The sequence below is a fragment of the Delphinus delphis genome, chromosome 3 (genome assembly GCF_949987515.2).
Source record: "Delphinus delphis chromosome 3, mDelDel1.2, whole genome shotgun sequence".
NCBI lineage: Eukaryota > Metazoa > Chordata > Mammalia > Artiodactyla > Delphinidae > Delphinus > Delphinus delphis.
In genome coordinates, this window is record NC_082685.1 from 132251454 (window position 1) to 132258154 (window position 6701).

The 6701-nt window shown below is 41.5% G+C and overlaps 1 pseudogene; it reads left to right on the forward strand.

The window, feature by feature from the left end:
• Positions 1–528: 528 nt before the first annotated feature.
• LOC132422465 (serine/threonine-protein kinase PAK 1 pseudogene) lies at positions 529–6425 on the forward strand (annotated as a pseudogene).
• The last annotated feature ends 276 nt before the right edge of the window (positions 6426–6701 follow it).

Genomic DNA, 6701 nt, shown 5'->3' on the forward strand with positions numbered 1-6701 from the left:
TCACTGGTGAAGAGGAAGAGCGAGGGAAGAAACGAGTGGGACTCGAGTCATTGGGGACTTCACTTTAATAATAGACAGGCATGGGGACTTCCCTGGTGGTCCAGTGGTTAGAACTCTGAGCTTCCACTGCAGGGGGCCCAGGTTTGATCCCTGGTTGGGGAACTAAGAGTCTGCCTGCTGTGTGGTGTGACCAAAAAAAAAAAAAAAAAAAAAGAAGAAAGAAAAAAGAATTGACAGTCATGAAATATTTCGATCTGGTAACTTGAGTGAGTGGAAGGGGTGATATCCCAAGATCCCTGAGAAAAATGAAAGGATGGAATCCTGAGCTTAATAGCCAGAGGAATTCAGCTGAGACAAAAGGAGAAATCACTCTCACACTGTGAGAGGAGGGAAGGAAGAAAGGACTGCATGTAAGTTTGCAGATATAGTAGCAAGTGAGACCATGTGCTGAGAGGGAAGGAAGAGGTGATAGAGTGTGTTCAAGGACAGTAGAGATGGTTTGATGTTAACTGTAGTGAAGGATGGTTAATGGTGAAACACTGGAAGCATTCCAGTTTAAGCCAGGATAAGATAGAGATATTCACTATTACCACTTGTATCAGTAAGGTTCCCAGCCAGAGACAGATGACACAATCAAGTCGAGGTACCGAGAGGAGAGGGGATATTGATGAAGTTTTGGCAGCATATAAGGGAAATTGGAAGATCTAGTGCAACACCCCAGGATGAGTAACCCAGGACACTGTTACCACTCCCAGGACCGAAGTAGGAAAAAGAGGAAAGTTACTGGAACTCAGTAACTTAGAAACTTAGAAAGCTGAGTGGAGAGGCTGGCTTTTAGGAACAGGGACTTTTGATAGGATGAGAGACACCTCCATTCATAGGGACCCACAAGTGGGGAGCTGGGAGAATAAATACTTAGACTTCACAATCCCTAATCCTTCCCTTTTCTTTGTTGGCCAAACCCAACCAAAAGCCAGAGAGCAAAGGAACAGAGTAGGGTGGGGAAGAATGAATTTGGAGGATTATAATATGCCTTACCACATGTAAAAATGTACCATAAAGCTACCAAAAAAGAAAAACAGTGCATTATTGGCTCAGAAATAGGTTATAGAAAAAGCTGGTGAGTCTAAAAATAGGACCAAGTTAATATATGGCATTCATTATATGGTAAAGGTGTATTCAAACTAGTGGCACAAAAGATGAATTATTCATCAAATAATATTTTTGAACAGTTGGTTAGTGATTTAGAAAAGATAAGTTAAACCCCTACTTTTAGATACCTGTAAACTTTAAGATAAATCAACGATTTAAATGTAAAAGAACTTGAAGGGAATCTAAGTGTATATATTTATATTTTGTTGTTTGGAAATTATCACAGGAACTGGAAACTACATTATAATTTAAAACATCTTTAGGGCAAAGAATACCATAAACGAGCTAAAAGATTCATTAAAAAATTAGGAAAAATCCGGGGCTTCCCCGGTGGCGCAGTGGTTAAGAATCTGCCTGCCAATGCAGGGGACACGGGTTCGAGCCCTGGTCTGGGAAGATCCCACGGGCTAGTCCCGTGAGCCATGGCCGCTGAGCCTGCGCGTCCGGAGCCTGTGCTCCGCAACAGGAGGGGCCACAGCAGTGAGAGGCCCGCGTACCGCAAAAAAAAAAAAAAAATTTAGGAAAAATTCATAACACATGTCAAAAAATTAATAGCCATAATGTACAAATGAATAAATCTATAAAAAATTAACAACTCAATAGGAAAAAAATCTGTGATAGGTTTTAACAGGCCAATGATATATGAAGAAACACATTGGTAAATAAATATAAAAATACTTCTGGGTCTTCCCTGGTGGCGCAGTGGTTGAAAGTCCGCCTGCCGATGCAGGGGACACGGGTTCGTGCCCCGGTCTGGGAAGATCCCACATGCCACGGAGCAGCTGGGCCCGTGAGCCATGGCCGCTGAGCCTGCGCTTCCGGAGCCTGTGCTCCGCAACAGGAGAGGCCTGCGTACCGCAAAAAAAAAAAAAAAAAAAAAAAAAAAAAACTTCTGGCTTTATTAATAATCAAAGACATGAACTAAAAGCAACTGTGAAAGGGACTTCCCTGGCGGTCCAGTGGTTAAGACCCCGCGCTTCCACTGCAGGTAGCGCAAGCTCTATCCCTGGTTGGGGAACTAGGATCCCTCATGCTGTGTGGCCAAAAAATTAAAAAAAAAAAAATTCTACTAAAAAATACCAAACACAACTGTGAAATATAATTTCCACATCTATAAAGTTGTGAAAGATTGAAATGACCCATTATTGTAGGAAGTGAAGGAAAACAGACCCTCTAATTTACTGTGGGTATATAAATCAATACAACTTTTCTCCAAGGCAATTTGACACACTGTATCAAAATATAAAATGTATACAGCTTTTGACCCACCAATCTCAATTCTAGAATTTATTGTAAGGAGTAATTGCACAAATGCAAAATGTTGTATCTGTTAGGATGTCCATTTCTTGTTTTCTTTATTTTAGCCCCCTCCCAATCCATTAATATGGGACTAGACAGAAAAATTAAGATACAATCCTATGGTGGAATACTCTGTGGCCATTAAAATTAATATATGTTTCTATATTAATTCATGTGAAAATATATGCACACGATCTCTCAGTGAAAAAGATAGCATGTATAGAATAATCCTATTGATTTAAAATTGACTACTAAGCATAGTAATCTGGAATCACAGTATCTGGAAAGATAGTCACAAAATTGTTAGCAGCAGTTATCATTTTTTGGGTATTTTGGGTACTTTTATTCTTATTTGGCTTTTTCTGTGCTGTATGAATTTTTAATTTTTATTTTAATTAATTTTATTTTTGAATTTTTAAAGTGAATATGTGTAATTTTACAAAATATATATATTTTGTAGATACTTGTAAGTATAGTAATTACTTAAAGTACAGCTTTTTTGAAACATATTATAAAGGAAGAAATGAAATAGTTTATGTGAAGGTTAGAAGCAATTGTTATATAGAGAATTACAGGATTTCAGCAAATCCTTGACAGTGCAGGTAAAACTGGAACTCATACATTTATGTCCCCGACATTAGTGATGATCTCCAATAGAGCTCAGTGGCTCTATAGTCTGTCTTCTAAACGCTGTCCTTTGAATATCAAGAGCCAATCTCATGAACTCAGATTATAGAGTTTTACCGTCACGCATAGTGTAAGGAGCATGCAGAACATGATGGATAGGAAAGCCCTTTCAGACAGGAAGAGGAAAGAGAAAGTTTTACGTGATAAGAGAAAATGAGACAGATTAGCAGGGCTGCAACCTGAGAGAAGATAAGCATAATTGAATCCTGGAATAGGAATTTGATGAGCCATCATTCTCGGCCTTGGGCAAAGGAGGGTGTAGCAAGACGATAGTAAACCCAGATAGCTTGAGGGAGAATTTGAGAACATCCAGGCTTGTAATCAGCCTCATGGCTTTATCTATCATAGCTCTGGAATGATAAATTAACAAGGGCCCTGGGAGGATTCTAGAGCAATGGGCCTGAGATACAGTATTATTCAAAGCCTATGACCTTCATATGCTACTTTTTTTGTTTGTTTGTTTGCACCATGTGGCATACAGGATCTTAGTTCCCCAACCAGGGATGGAACCCGCAAATGGAGTCTTAACCACTGGACCACCAGGGAAGTCCTATATGCTACTAAATGGTAGAAAGCAGAGATGCTGCAAGGACTGTAAACATTCTACATCCAAATTCGAATGTGGGCATGTGTTGGGGGGAGTTTACCACACCAACAAGCAAACAATCCTTGGACCACAGCTGCGTGTCCTACAATTCAGCTCCATTCTGACACTATCGACCGGGAGACAGTGTCAGATTCCACAGGTTAAGGGTTCATTTCTACGAGACTGTCCCTCACACCAACTCTCTGCCCAGCTTAAGATGCCAGTCGCAAGTCCAGACTGTCATCTGTACTTCTGACTATAAATCAGAGGTTCCCATGCCCCGCCCCCACTTGTGTTCAATTAATTTGCTAGAGCAGCGCATGAAACTCGGAGAAGCATTTTACTTACTAGATTACTGGTTTATTATAAAATGATGCAATTTAAGAATAACCAGATGGAAGAAATGCATAGGGAAAGTTATGGGGAAATGGCTCGGAGAGTCCATGCCCTCTCTGAGCCCACTACGCTTCTCAAATCACCTGTTCACCAACTCAGAAGGTTTTTAAACCCTGTCCTTTGGGGCTTTAGTGGATGCTTCATTACACAGGCATGATTGATTCAACCATTAGTCATTGGTGATTGATTCAACTTCCAGCCTCTAGGGAAAGGCGGGGGTGGGGTGGGGTGGGGGGCTGAGAATTCCAACCCTCCACTCACAGAGTTGGTTCCCTGGCAACGAGCCCCACCCTTCAGTGCTTTCCCAAAGTCACCTCATTAACATAACAAGACACACCTGTATCTGCTCTCGTCAGAGGAAATGCCAAGGGTTTTAGGAGCTCTGTGCCAGAAACAGGACAAAGAACAAATACGTATTTCTTATTATAAATCACAATATCACAGACTGAAAGATCAAAGTGGCTTGGGCTGGGAAAAGAAAGCTGTAGTTGGTGAAGAACTTACACCTGGAGGATTGTCCCCGCGATGGGCACAGCAGCCATCATTAGTAGTTACCATGCAGGACCAGACAGTCCTCAGCAGATGCCAGGGCTGACGACTGAGGACACACTACACTGGAGGTAGGAGAAGACCCAGAGCAGCCAGTCCAGTGGAACTATAATGCAAGCTACACGTACAATTTACAGTTTTCGAGCAGCCACACTAAAAAAGTTAAAAATAGGTGAAATTAATTTGAATAGTTAACATTTATTTAACCCAATATAAGGCAAAATATTTTCATTTTAACTTGAAATCAATATAAAATATTAAAGAGATAGTTTATGTATATACTTTTGGGTACTACACCTTGGAAAGCCAGTATGTATTTACTGCACAGCTCCATGTGGCCCGTCCACATTTCCAGTGATCGGCAGCCACCCATGGCTAGTGATTATTGTGTTGGATGGCACAGATCAAGAGAATAGGAGGTAGACTAAAGGCCCTTCTTCCCGCCATCATTAATACATAGAAGCTTCCTTCTCTACTCAGCAACAATCTTGGCAAGGAAGAGCGGGGAGAGGAGACCCCTCTGGCTGTAAGAAATGTCTTTGATAGGAAGTTAAAATTATGGATTGATTAAGAGACTTTTAACTGGAGGTAACCGTTAATTTTTTTTTTTTTTTAATAAACAAGAGAATTTTATTTCTCACAGTTCTAGAGGATGAGAAGTCCAAGATTAAGGCCCTGTCTGGTGTGAGCCCACTGCCTGGTTCATAAATGGCCAACTCTTTGCTGTGTCCTCACATGGTGAAAGGAGCAGGGAGCTCTCTGGGGTCTCTTTTTTATTTATTTTTTTAATTGGGGTATAGCTATTTTACAATGTTGTGTTAGTTTCTACTGTACAGTGAAGTATACAGCAGGCTTTTATTAGTTATCTATTTTATACATATTAGTATATATATGTCAATCCCAATCTCCCAATTCATCCCAACACCCCCTCCCCCCACCTCCCGTTTCCCTCCTTGGTGTCCATACATTTGTTCTCTCCATCTGTGTCTCTATTTCTGCCCTGCAAACCAGTTCATCTGTACCATTTTTCTAGATTCCACATATATGCGTTAATATATGATTTGTTTTGCTCTTTCTGACTTACTTTGTATGACCCTCTCGAGGTCCATCCACATCTCTACAAATGACCCAATTCCGTTCCTTTTTATGGCCGAGTAATATTGCATTGTCCTTTGACAGACATGGTAACAGAAACCTGCATGGATGAAGGCCAGATTGCAGCTGTGGGCCGTGAGTGCCTGCAGGCTTTGGAGTTTCTGCATTCGAACCAAGTTATTCACAGAGACATCAAGAGCGACAACATCCTGTTGGGAATGGATGGCTCTGTCAAGCTAATTGATTTTGGATTCTGTGCCCAGATCACCCCAGAGCAGAGCAAACGGAGCACCATGGTGGGAACACCGTACTGGATGGCACCAGAGGTTGTGACACGGAAGGCCTATGGGCCTAAGGTTGACATTGGTCCCTGGGCATCATGGCCATCGAAATGATTGAAGGGGAGCCCCCATACCTCAGTGAAAGTCCTCTGAGAGCCTTGCACCTCATCGCCACCAATGGGACCCCGGAGCTTCAGAACCCAGAGAAGCTGTCAGCTATCTTCCGAGACTTTCTGAACCGCTGTCTTGAAATGGATGTGGAGAAGAGAGGTTCAGCTAAAGAGATGCTGCAGCATCAGTTCCTGAAGATTGCCAAGCCCCCCTCCAGCCTCACTCCACTGATTGCTGCAGTAAAGGAGGCAACCAAGAACAATCACTAAAACCACATTCACCCCAGCCTCTTTGTGCCAAGGCTTCTGTGAAATAAATGCTCATTTTGAAAAAAAAAGATGTGGTATATGTACCACATCTTCTTTATCCATTCTTCTGTTGATGGACATTTAGGTTGCTTCCATAACCTGGCTGTTGTAAATAGTGCTGAAGTGAACATTGGAGTGCATGTGCCTTTTTTTGTATTATGGTTTTCTAACTTTATCTAGAGACTAAGTTTTTCTTCAATTATCAGTGGCAGTGGGGACTCAAAGACAAGATGAGAT